This window comes from Hylaeus volcanicus, chromosome 5 (genome assembly GCF_026283585.1).
Source record: "Hylaeus volcanicus isolate JK05 chromosome 5, UHH_iyHylVolc1.0_haploid, whole genome shotgun sequence".
Classification (NCBI taxonomy): domain Eukaryota; kingdom Metazoa; phylum Arthropoda; class Insecta; order Hymenoptera; family Colletidae; genus Hylaeus; species Hylaeus volcanicus.
Window position 1 is genome coordinate 273,835 of NC_071980.1, and position 12,324 is coordinate 286,158.

The 12,324-nt window shown below is 46.8% G+C and overlaps 1 protein-coding gene across 3 annotated transcripts in view; it reads left to right on the forward strand.

Annotated features, from left to right (window-relative positions):
* LOC128877412 (bifunctional heparan sulfate N-deacetylase/N-sulfotransferase) overlaps positions 1-12,324 on the forward strand; it is a 106,570-nt gene that overhangs the window by 56,515 nt on the left and 37,731 nt on the right. Inside the window, exon 1 of one of the 3 annotated variants that reach the window (XM_054124695.1) lies at positions 1,097-1,808. The exons of 1 other annotated variant lie outside the window; for it this stretch is intronic. The gene's annotated coding sequence lies outside the window, so the exon portion shown is untranslated. Of the gene's footprint in view, positions 1-1,096; positions 1,809-7,773; positions 7,957-12,324 lie in introns of those variants that run through there. One more of the 3 variants, XM_054124697.1, reaches the window with a different exon arrangement.

The window sequence follows — 12,324 nt, forward strand, 5'->3', positions numbered from 1 at the left end:
GAGAGAGAGAGAGAGAGAGAGAGAGAGAGAGAGAGAGAGAGAGAGAGAGGGAGTGGGGTTTCAACGAACATCTGCCAAGCAGGCTGATTTCCAGCCAACGATAAGACTTCGAAACGCATCCGACCCGGTATAACCGCACCGGAATTCATTAGTTAACCCCGCGCACAGCAGCGGGCACCATTTCCAGAGACTCGTTTCGCGGCGTTGCTCGCGAGCTACTGTGTTGCTCCGGGAATTGTATCGTTAAAGAATTCAACGAAACGGAGGAGGGTTGCCACTTCAATAGGGAAGGGAAAATGTTTTCTAAGGGCGAGTAGGAGAGGTGATAAGGGCGAAACGGTGCGATATCTTTAAGCTGCGTATCCAAAGGGCTCGCAGTGTCTCCCAGCAAAGCTTTTGAAAATCTAATTAATCGTCCGTGATTAAAACTTCGAAATGGCTAGTAAATTATATTCCAACCCACTCTGCGGATTCAAGTAATTCACGCATAGACGATAACTGAATCGAGAAAGATATTCGGCTGCCGTCTCATGCGTCGATGATTCGCTCTCTGATCGAGCTCTCGGCCGCTTCGACAAGTATTCGGATAAAAGTACACGTATCTCATCCCCGACAGCGTTTTCTTAACGAGCTGCTCCGTTCGTCTGTCACGTACGAGTCGCTCGGTATTCGCGAGGGCAGCAATCGGTTCGCCGCGAATGCAAGCGCGTACCGCGTAGCGTAGTACATCAATATGAGGATCGCGAAGCGATGCGTTTGGGCGCGACCGCGTGCCGCGACCGATAGTCTGCGCATGCGTCGCATTCCCGTTTCGTCCGTCTCTTTCGGTTACGCGGCTCACGCCGACTCTCTTTCCCTGGTCGACGGTACAGTGGCGGGGATGGGCACGTCGGTCGAGTTCGCGGTGGGACGCGAAGGGTCGCGCAAACTAGAAGTATAGTGGGGCGAAAATGGTCGAAGGGACGAGTGGGGAAACGCGGTGAACGAGCGCGAGAGGAGGGAAGGAACGAGGAACGAGGAACGAGGGTCCGTTGGCCGCGTGAAGGCGAACGCGAAGGAGGGGGTAGCGGGGTGTCGGGCGATGCCACTCAACCGAATCCCCGCTCTGTCCTCGCGGCAGTCTGACGCCGGTCGTGCAGGCAGCATGGTTGGATTTTCTTATAGTTTTTTGCCGGTTCTACCGTGCTAATAATCGAACGGAATTCGTCGATTTCGGTCGGTAGTGCGTGTCGTGGGTGTAGCTCTCGGCTTGTTCGAAACGAATCGCGACAGTGTTGTACGCGTGCCATTTTTCGATCGCCGAGAACGATGCGAACGAAACAGACGCCAGATGTCCGAACCTAACCTCCAAAGACGAAGATGAACGGTAGCATTACTCTTGTTCTCTCGCGGTCGCGGTGACCCAGAGTTAGTTTTTCGTGTCGTCGATGCGTCGCGAAACGATTCGCGCGAGTGTTGGTTGGTTCCGGTCGATCGTCGAATACGTAATTTTTCTCCTGTGATCGCGTTTAAAGTGCGTCGCGTGACAGCCGTATGTTCGTACATCTTTGAAACGAGACAAAGACGGACAAGAAGAACAGAACAAAAGAGAACGGAACGTTACCGCTCGTGTTGCTCTAGGAGATCGAAAGACCGAGAGGGGAAAAGAAGGAAGGGTAAAAGTTACAAAAGGGATTCCTCGACGATAAATCTTAATCCAAGAACGGGAGGAAGGTTTCTCAGAAATTTGCTTTCTGAAAGGTGGACCGATGTTTTCAATCCGAACCAGCTGTTGCCACGAGTTTCCTAGAATCGTTTCTTCTCTACCGGTAAATACAGCTATTTTATTGTTGCGATAAACGCTCGAAAGGTTTCGAAAAGTTGATGGAAAATTTCCGTGTTTCTCGCGCGCTCGATCCCGCATGCCAAGATGTCTCTAGGTGCGGCGTCAGGCCGTCGGCGTAATTCTCGTAGGCAAAAAAAGTGCCATGTGTACGTCGACTGGGCCTAGTGTAAACAAGCGCGGTCCGTTTAAACGCCTCTATGTATCGCACGACGTTGTTATCTGCCCGAAACAATTTTCTTCTTTGTCTCCTTAAAATTTATTAGTAGAGTTCTCAACGTAAATCGAACGAGGTGGGATTATTACTTTACGCGAATTTGCCAATTCAACGAAGAATGTTATTTGCACAAAAGTAACAGTCGCGACCATAGATAAGACTCGCATCTTCCCTTTCGATCGATTTATTTCGGTGTAAAATTGAGAAAACGAGACTTGGGCGATGATACTCGTCATTGGTAACGGAACGATTGGATAGATCGATCGCTTTCGAAAGATAGACATATAGGTAGTATTGCAACGCGTGGTCATTGTATCGCTTTTCGAGTAAAAATTGTTGGTACGAAAAATGGTAATATGTATTATTCTCGGTGTGTTGAGCGAACATGTGATTATCCTCGTGCTCGAGGTTGATACAGTATCGGTTCAAGTACAGAGTGACACGTACATTTTTCATGGCCGTGAAACACAAATTAACAAAGAACCGCTTAGACGATTTAGTTTCAACGTGAATTACAAGGTTTATTTCGCATTTCATATAACTTATCGTTTACGTAAAAGTGGTTAATTCGACGTTATTTCTACTTTAGTTTTGATTTGCGCTATCTAATTAATTAATTAGTTTTGCTATCGTAGAAAACAAAGATAACTCGAATACATACGAAAGCAAAAGGTCGATAAATAGAAGCTTGCGTAACACCGCTGAACGAGTCATCGTTGATTACCATCCGGTACGAGCGTAACCTATTAATTAGTCGATAATGGCTAAAATTAAGTCCGATCGCACGAGTTTAGCACGAGTGGCGATTCAGCATTTCGGACAGAATAGAATCCAAGTATAGCCAAAATTTAGTAAGCTTCGATACGCGTGCGACCTTGTACGCCTTTGATCGATCAGCTTCTTTTTATGGTCATCACGAAACGTAGTCGTAACGCGGAAATGACGATCCGAATGCGAAATTAAATCGCGACTTTGACATTCGAAAGATCCGATCATTGTCGCGATATTCGTCCGTAAGAAGCATTCATAGTGGCGAGGTCACCTTTAAACAGTGTTCGCCTTTAATATAGCCCTACGCGAATGAACCCTCGCTGGAATCTACGCTGCGGAGATGTAGTAAAAATTCCACATCTGCGGGGTACTTGGCGCGCGCGGGCGCGAGAGAGAGAGAGAGAGAGAGATTAGGCAATGGCAAAGAATACTAATAGCGAAGCGCGGTAGGAAAGTTTAAAACATCGTTTGTAGTCAAGAGAGAGACGTCCAGGCAAGGCATCGAGTCTGTTTCAGCCTAGTCGAGGGTCATAGCCGAAACAATCTGTGCGTTTCGACTCTTGAACGCAAACAGTGTTTACAAAACAAAGTGAAAAGATCGTGTAAGAAATATCGCAGCCGATATCCGTTCGTTAAGGTAACGGGGTCTTCCGTAACTCGCGAGGCCGCGTTTCTCCAAGTTTCTCTCCGATAGGATTCGTATCACCTCACTTTGGTTTGTTCGTTTCAGTTTTTACTGTTTCCGAGGGGGCGCGTGCTAGGCGCTTTCTTTTCAGGGTCATCTTCGACTCGAAAGTTTCATGGCGACACGATGCGAAAAGTTTGAATGGTTTTCTTTACCAGGTCTAGCCGACGACGTTCTATCCGGTAGATGCAAATTCGCAGCATTTCCCGGTCGCTAGACTATTCACCGAGTTTGTCGGTTGCTTTGGCCTTCGGGCGCGTGATTTCGTCAGAGGTAATAGAGTCGTATTCTATCGCGTTAGACGATTCCTCGTACTTTCGAATCTTAAGAGTTTCCTATTCCTCGTCGTTACGAAAACGAATTCGTTGGATTGAAATTATCTTTATACCGAGATTTTGTATACATGTAATAATTGTACGATTAGCATCGTTGCAGCGACTACGGCAGCGATATGCATTTGAAATGTAGCGACTCCAACCTCGAAAAAAAACAAACTTGTCGATCTAGTTGGAATAGCGCAATTATCGTAAAAGGGAGTCGTGAGATTTGTAAATAACGATGACGATTAAACGGCGCTCCGTGTCCTCGACGTTCAAGAAGCGCGTCCTTTGTTTCGTAATGATGTTTGTTCTAGCATGTTTACGATGTTGACACCGATGATTATGAAATTATTCGTGCGTTACACAGGCACGTTGCCAGAGGCGTGTCTGTCTCCAGCTATGGCCTCGTTTTAACGTGTTTCGTTTGAACCCATTCAATTGTCGCACGCGAAACAAGCGAACGGGCGTCACGAGATCGCTCGACACCGCGATCAATGATCGAGCCAATGCGACGCATGTATGCAAAACGTGGATATATCCGGACGCGACACGACGCCAATTAGGTAGTCGTACAACGTGTTAATCGTGACCAATAAGAGGCAATGATACGCGACGAATGGATTGGTAGCGAGCTTTCCTTTGTTCATCGACTAGCGAGGGTGACGGTGCCACTTTATCGTTCCCAACCACACACCTCTCGGAAAGACGAGTCATTGGTTATCGTTTCCTTACACGTTTTCCATCGAGGACTCGAAACAGGCCTGCGTTTACACGTTTCTTTTTTCGTTCGTACTCGAAGAAATAGTACGTACGATCGCGTTTTGAATGAATAATACATATATGTATAATCACGTACAATCCGTAAGTGACCACCGTGCTCGCGCGGTTTCACCAAATTTCGTTAAAAAATCTGAATCATTGAAAGTAGACGAATGTCACGATCATCGATTCCGTTTTCGTCGGACATTGTAACTAAAAGGGGCCGTCGTGAGACTCGAATTGTTCGTTCTGGCATGATGCAGAGGCCACGGGATGTATAATCTTCCGTGATCGGCCGTCTTTCTCCAAGCGCACAAAAGGCTCGTTCGCGCGAGAAATGAAAAGACACTTAATTCAAAGGCACCCGATGAAATATCGAGCTTGTATCCCGACACCTCGATTTGACCCTTTGAAATAACCATCCGTAGCAGGCTGATAGCCTCGATCGGGAAGCAAACAAGTCAGTCCCCGGTCGGGCGAGCGGTCCAGTAAAACGGAAAAAAGGCCGGGCAAAGAGGCCAAGGAACGAGGGTGGGAGACAGAGAAGAGATGTAACGAGAGAACGAGACGAAAGAAGAAGCTGCAACCTGAACGTGAAGCCAACGCGCGCATACCTCGCGTGCATCGACTATCTGCCTCGAGTTAACTCCGTCAGTGTCGCCGCGTAACGTAACGTAACGTAACGTAACGTAACGCGTTCTTCCTCGATTCCTCGATTTCGTCGTCTTCAGCCATGTTACCACTCGACGAGCCCCCTCTAATCGACAAAATACCTTCGAAAGTCACTCGGTGACAAAGGAATTGTCTGTTTCGTCGAGGTCGAAGCGTTGCTAGACCAGCGTCGCATGCACGCTGTCCGATCGCGCCAGAGTTATTTATAGTTTGAATTAGTTGTTGAATTAAACAATCGTAGATTCCGTCTGCGTTGGTAGAGTACAAGGTTCGGAATGTCGGCCAACTCCTCGGTCGAATCTACCGGAACTAGAAGATAAAATCGTCTGACATTTCGAGAAATGGAGAATTGCGAGGTCGTGCCGGCGAGTCGGATATCCGTTTGAAGGTAGTCTCGCCAAGGTAATCGGCGGACGAGAGAAAAAGCACAGAGAGCAGTATCGCTGTGTAAACAAGAGGAAGACGTTTGACGGAACGCAAAGAAAACTGAGCGCGCGGGAGAGAACTTTCTGGCAATCCGATCTATTTAAAAGCATTATGATCCCGGGGTTCGAACTAGCGTCATCGTCGGCTGTCTACGGCTACGGTTAAGTAACCGATGATGTAACGATGCAATTCAACCTCTTTCACCGTCCTCTTTGTTCCCGGGTCGAAGAGAAAGACCACGATCGCTCGCAAACGGAGGAGAGGTAACGGTGGCGAAGACATTCTTGATACTCGCGTGTTTCTCGTCTGATTCGATTCGATACCCTTTCTCTCTTTCACCAGGATTGTCAATTGGATTTGCGACTACTACTCTTGTATACATGGAACGTCGATGTCGTTAAACGTTTGAAAGTACTTGTACGACTAGGCAGATATAGACGCGGTGGTGCTATATTTAGTTTTGTAACGAAATGTTTGAATGCAAAGCGTAGTGGGACATCGGAAAAGTTTTCCAACATCGCTGCCATCTTATTTTATTTTGCCATTTTACGCTTTCCGGAACACTCGTACCTTATGCCGATGCACCTGTAGATTATCATAGAGACAGGGGTAGTAGAAGGGATGGGGTGGCTAAAAGGTACGCGCGTAGATGGATCGAATAGGTAGGACATTGTCGGATCCGTGCTCGGAGTTGAACGAACCTACCTAAAAAGAGTAACCGAATCACCACGCCATTGAATTGGTTTCAATTACCAGCGGCTAGTCCGTATTCGCGGATCATCCGAACTTTGACCGAAATTGTCGACGATCTACTCTTCGATTCGACAAAGTTAGCGAGAAAGTACGGCGTTCGGAATCGGTTCACTCGCAAACTGTAATCCACGCGGAAGCGTCGCAAAAGCCGACCGGTTTCAATTACAGTCTCTAGCGCCCACGTTTGTCGATTCGCACGCGTACGTAACCGGTTTACGAGTAGGTGTGCCAGCGCGAGTTGTAAATGTAGTCGTTAAACCGATCTCTCTCTCTCTCTCTCTCTCTCTCTCTCTCTCTCTCTCTCTCTCGCAATAGTTGCGAAAACGTTTCGCGGAACGTTTCATTCGATCCGAACGAACGAATCGAATGACGCGACGAAAACCTAGTCGGAATCATCGTTCTTTCGTTATGTCTACGCGGTTGATCGATCAACAGACCATTCGATGAAAAACGGTGCTGCATTCGGAATTTGTAACTTTACCGAATCTCGTTGCAGAACTGAAATGAACGGGAACGAAATAAAATAGTTGGCGAGCGAAGAAGCAATGTATCGAAGCGTTCTTCTTCTGAATTCTTATCCTGAATTCTTTTCGCGGCCTCTCGACCGTCCAATGGGAACCAACTCGAGAAGGTCTCTTTCCGTTTCTCTGTGCTTTTTGGACCGTGTCAGTGGGTCAGTTTTCCGCGTTACTTTTACGCTCATCCCCGCAGCGAAACGGCACGTGACCCGTTTTCCCACGCGGTACCGCGTCATTGCTCGCGATATTCTTGGCGGGCATCCAGCTCGATTAACGCATAAGTCACCGATTGATATCCAGCCGTCGTAGCCTGCTTCCCCGGACAACTATCTGGGCCTCCCGCGAGTCGTGGATTACGACTAACGTCGCGAGTCTATCGGATTAAACGTTCGGTAGATCGGGATACCGTGTCGAAACGCGACTATCACTGGGATGTTTGGTTTTCTCGATAGCCGAGTTTTAAAACGAGTACCGATCGAGAAAATATGCTATACAAATTTATGTAACGACGAGCTGAGTAGAAACGATGTTCATCCTGTACGTACCGGCATAATTAAGAATCGAAAGTCACTTCTAATCGATATTTCTGCGAACAATTTTAAACTCTTTCAAGTTTGTCCTCGATCGTTGATCGTTCCGACGCACGACTAGCTTCCGCGGTTATCGCTCGGAAAAATCGTGTAATACCGATCGACGGTAATTTAAATGTTCGATCGCCCGAAGTTTTATCGTAGCTTGTTTTAACAAGTCGGAGATAATCGGAACGCTAACACCAGATACCGGTGGACTGTACGTAATAACGCACCGATCGATCAAATCGATACACGAGTCGGACAATTGCTAGCAGTGTCGATGTAATCCTACGAGGATGGACCGAAGTCATGGGACGTGATTCACGCTGCGTGACGTGATCGGATTAAACGTAACGGTTGGTCCACATCCTCTGCCAATAGCATCGGCGTCGGTTCGTATACCGCAGAAGTTACATCGTGGCAGCACTCGAAGTGTTATCGGTAAGACCGTAGGCGTTGTCGATATCTTGGTTGTACATAAGTAGCACCCCATAGTTGCGCAGGGAATCGTTCCGTATTATCTGTAAACGCATATAATTTTGCTCCATCGCTGTTGAAGCAAGTGCATAAAGTCAATCATTGAACTTTTATTGCTTTGCGAAAACGTAGACCGTTACCATTTCGAAACGGCTACGGAACTCGTAGGACGTTTGTACATTTGAATAATATACATTTTTTAACGTCGACATTTACCGTCGAACGCGTGTTAGACCGAATCGCAACGTAACCGTGCGGTCCTGTGAAAAATTAGACAAATTTCGTGTTGGATTCTGCGAGGGAGGAATACAACGAGGCGATGGACGAGCGGTTTTTCCGTTCGAGCCGTTTCCGATGATTGTTTTCAAGTCTCGATTTATTCGAGCAATCGATTCACGGCGGCGCGGTGGAAATCATAATACAAATCGACGAGCCATTCGGAAATTTTGATCGATCGTCGTACCTCGTCGAAACGTGACTAGAGTCGAAAGCATCGCGGCAAATGTACCTAACGATGTATGAGACCTGATCCGATTAATCTGCGCGGCTCGTGTCGCCGGTAAACCCGCAACGATCGCGCGAGAAAGAGACGAATTTGATTCGCGTACCTAATCGACCGTATCGGATCAGCCTTTTCGATCGAGCACGCGTACGTTTTCGTCGCAGCAATTATTTTACCGCGACAACGAATTTCCTTGGTAATTTTCTCCCACGTAATTACCAGTCTACGTATCTACTGGTCACGATGATAGGTAGTCGGTCGGGCCCATCGTAACGCATGGATCGCATACTCGACGTCGGCGTCGCGCGTCGGAGGGGTATGCGAGACACGCAGGCTAATTACGATTTATTAAAACGTTTCATTATCGACACGAGCGGCGTTTGTTCGGGAACGACGATCTTTTATTCGATGACAATGGATGCGCGTTACGTTAGCGTACCTACTCTTGTATCGACAACGTGTTCCAACCAAGAAGATATCGCTTCGATAGCCCAGACTTACGAAACGTTCGTTTCGTCTTCGATGACGACCAGAGTAGAAATTAATGTTACGAACGAGTCGCGACTCTCCATCGCCGAGTTACCGCACTATCAATATGTATCGATTATTCGAGATCTCTTCCGAGCTCAGGGCAATCTCTCTTCTTCTTTTATACTTGTCTCGACTCTGCTTTCCCCTTTTTCCTCCGAGCGAATTTGCCGTTGTTCCCTCGACCTCGTCGATATATTCCTTCGTTGACATCGATCAGCCGCCACGACACTTTACCACGGTGAAACGTATGTGCTACGCTTTATCACCGCGGTTTTGCTGGCATCGATTGCCATTCGAATCCGCGTCGATGACGATGGTACGGTAACCGGTATCTTTGACCGTCGCCAATGACGCTGAAAATGTCATCCAGAGCTGGTTACGCGGCTTCCATTCATATTACAAGCTTCCTTTCGATCTTTCGAAATAACCAACCGACTGCCAAAAGAAGAGTACTCGCCCGTTAGTCCTCTCTTCGTCTTGGCGCAAAGTAATGGTTAACCCTTGACACGACGAAAGCAACGACAATCGTATTTCGAATATACAGATTTCGAGATTACGTATCGTCTATTCTCAGTTTTCCATGGCATACCTCGAACAAAAGCGGTAATGGATAGCACGACAAACGTAAACGATTGTTTCAAGGCCGAGGCCGACGCCGACGCCGACGCAACCGAGAATCGAAACTTTGAGAAACTAGAAATTCCTTTGGTCGCGTACGTACGAGCAAGGAGAAATAGACAATGGAAAATGCATCTTTTATTCACGCTGGCGCGTGTCAAGGCTACCCGACTGCGCACCTCTGCGCGTTCTCGACAAAGCGAGAAAAAATTTTTTGTCGCGTACGCGAGAAAGCACAGTCGCATTGCAGCCAGTCCGCGTGTTCAACGTACTCGACGCGGAAAGGTAGCGAATGCAAATTAGCTAGCCGGGCATCCGTGCGAGTAGCTGTCGTGATAGGCGTAGCGAATATTTTCTCCGTGGGCAAGGGGGTGGAGTTTATCGATCGAAGCAGCCGAAAACAGAGAGTCGAACCAGCGGAAAAACCTTTCCCTGAATGCTATTCCACGCGGAAGGAGTGAGTAGAGTTGTCGATCGAAAAGTACGTCGAGTCGAATTCGCGAAAGTTAAAGTTTCTCGAAGGAATACACAAGTTGAATTTCCCAACGACGAATTGCCACACCAAAATGAAACGACAAGATCGTTAGCCGTTTTTTTTTTTTTTTTGTTTGTTCTAATATTCACTTGGCAGGAGATTAATTATCTTAATCGAAATTCGGTCGTCCGTACGGGAGGCGTGTTTAAATTTTTATTTCGTATAAATGCATTTCGAACCGGTACATTGTCCGGCTGCGGTTCGGGCTCGGTACCGCGTTCGATTGTAATTACCACCCGTCGAATGAATTTGCACGATCCGTCCTCTAATAGGATTTTATTGAATCGAAACGTTCGCGTCTGTTTCAATTTTTTCCCTTTACCCCTTCGCTGTGCCGGCTTTTTCGTTCTTTTCCGTTTAGCTGACCCTCTTTTATTATTTCGCGATACCTTCTTTTTTCCTCTTTCGTTTTTCCCGCTTTTCACCATACCGGGAACTGGCAAATATTTACACCACTCGTTAAACCGATCGCGCAAATCGGTCCGACCGGAAATGTTTAATAATGTCGCGTGAAACGCAATGTTGCGAACAGATCGATCGATCGAATCGTCCCAATGAGCACGTTCGTTTCTTACTTTCCATTCAGCGAATTCCAACAAAAGCGTAGAATGATGCGAAATCTACTTACTATCTAGTTAAATTGTATTTCTATCGTGCTTCGGCATCCACGTAACTATTTTTTCGTATATGCTTGACGCATCGAAGCCTCGGAAACTGTTTCGCGGCGACGCAAAAAGAATCCGAAGCGAATACGCGTATTTTCAGCATACGTTTAGTCGTCTATCGAATTGCTCTGGTAACGACGCCTTTTTTGCCCGCAAGCAGACGTGGAACGCCCGAAGGCGAACGAGTTTGAATATTGCCACATGATTTCCTGATTTCTCCGATGCCGTTATTACTTTATACTTGTTGCCTTTCGCTCTATATTTAGTCGCCTAACGTTATACACTTGTCATGTCGCCCGTCATCGCATCGCTCCGCAACTTATAAAAGCGTTGTCGAGTCCACCGAACAGCAGCGAGCATACCAGTTAATAAATATAATCTCGCCGTCTCTCGGAGCTCACTTAATTCATTGTTAACGATCCACGTTGAACCAACACGAACGGTTGCTGATTAAATTTTTCATTCGTCTCCTAACATGTACTCTCTAAAAGAGTCACGAGACATCGTTCCAACGGAACAACGGATTCAAATAACTGGAAGAAATCCGTTCTGTTGCGAACAAATATTTTACCGAACTGTGTCGACGCGTATACCGCAATTAGTTTCTTAGTCGAGACAAAATCTGGCATCTATCGTAACTAACGGTCGGTAAAGTGTATTTTGGTAGAGTCCAGTCAGGTGTACCGGTCCGCAGTGCGCGTTAATTATGGTTGTAAGCTGAAATTACGATCATATCGACGCCGACGCGACGCCCTGGCAACGCTGTGTAACTCGCTTCAGTTGTATGCGCTCGTACGACGACGTATGCGCGTGTTAATTCAGTGTTAACATCTGTCGCGCTAGAAACTCGCACGAATTAGCCTCGGTAACGAGCTACTTTACCCTATTAGGAAGGTCGGAAACCCGTTTCCTTAAATTTCACCGTTTCTCGGTAGACTCGAGCATCGAATCGATCCCAGAGTACACTGTACAATTATCACTTTTCGAATACAACGGTACGGCCACGAAATCCGTTCGGTTACAGAAACATTTTTACATTTAACTGGGAGAAGAGTGCTGTCACGCGTAATCCCTCGACGATAATTGGGCTGCCTCTGATCGGATTTATTAATAATTCATCGACGGTGTGTACATTTAAATTCTAGAACGAAATTCGGGTCGATAATCGAAACGAATGCCGAGGTAGGTGATAGCGTACATTAAACGAAGCGAGAATTAGCGGCGAAAAGGACGCCACGTCGCGTCGCACTGTACCCGTTCGAATGACATCGAAATCATGTCGTGTCGATTACATTTTCAAACGATATCGGTCAAATTTCACGCAGTTGACAAAAACGAGATTGCATTTTTTTTAATTTTATATAAGCACAGTCAGTGTAACAAGTATTCGTAAAGGAACCATTTATTTGAAACGATATGCATATATTGTACGTGAGATGTGCGACAGATGATAGCTGGTAGTCGTGGTTTCCCATTCATGT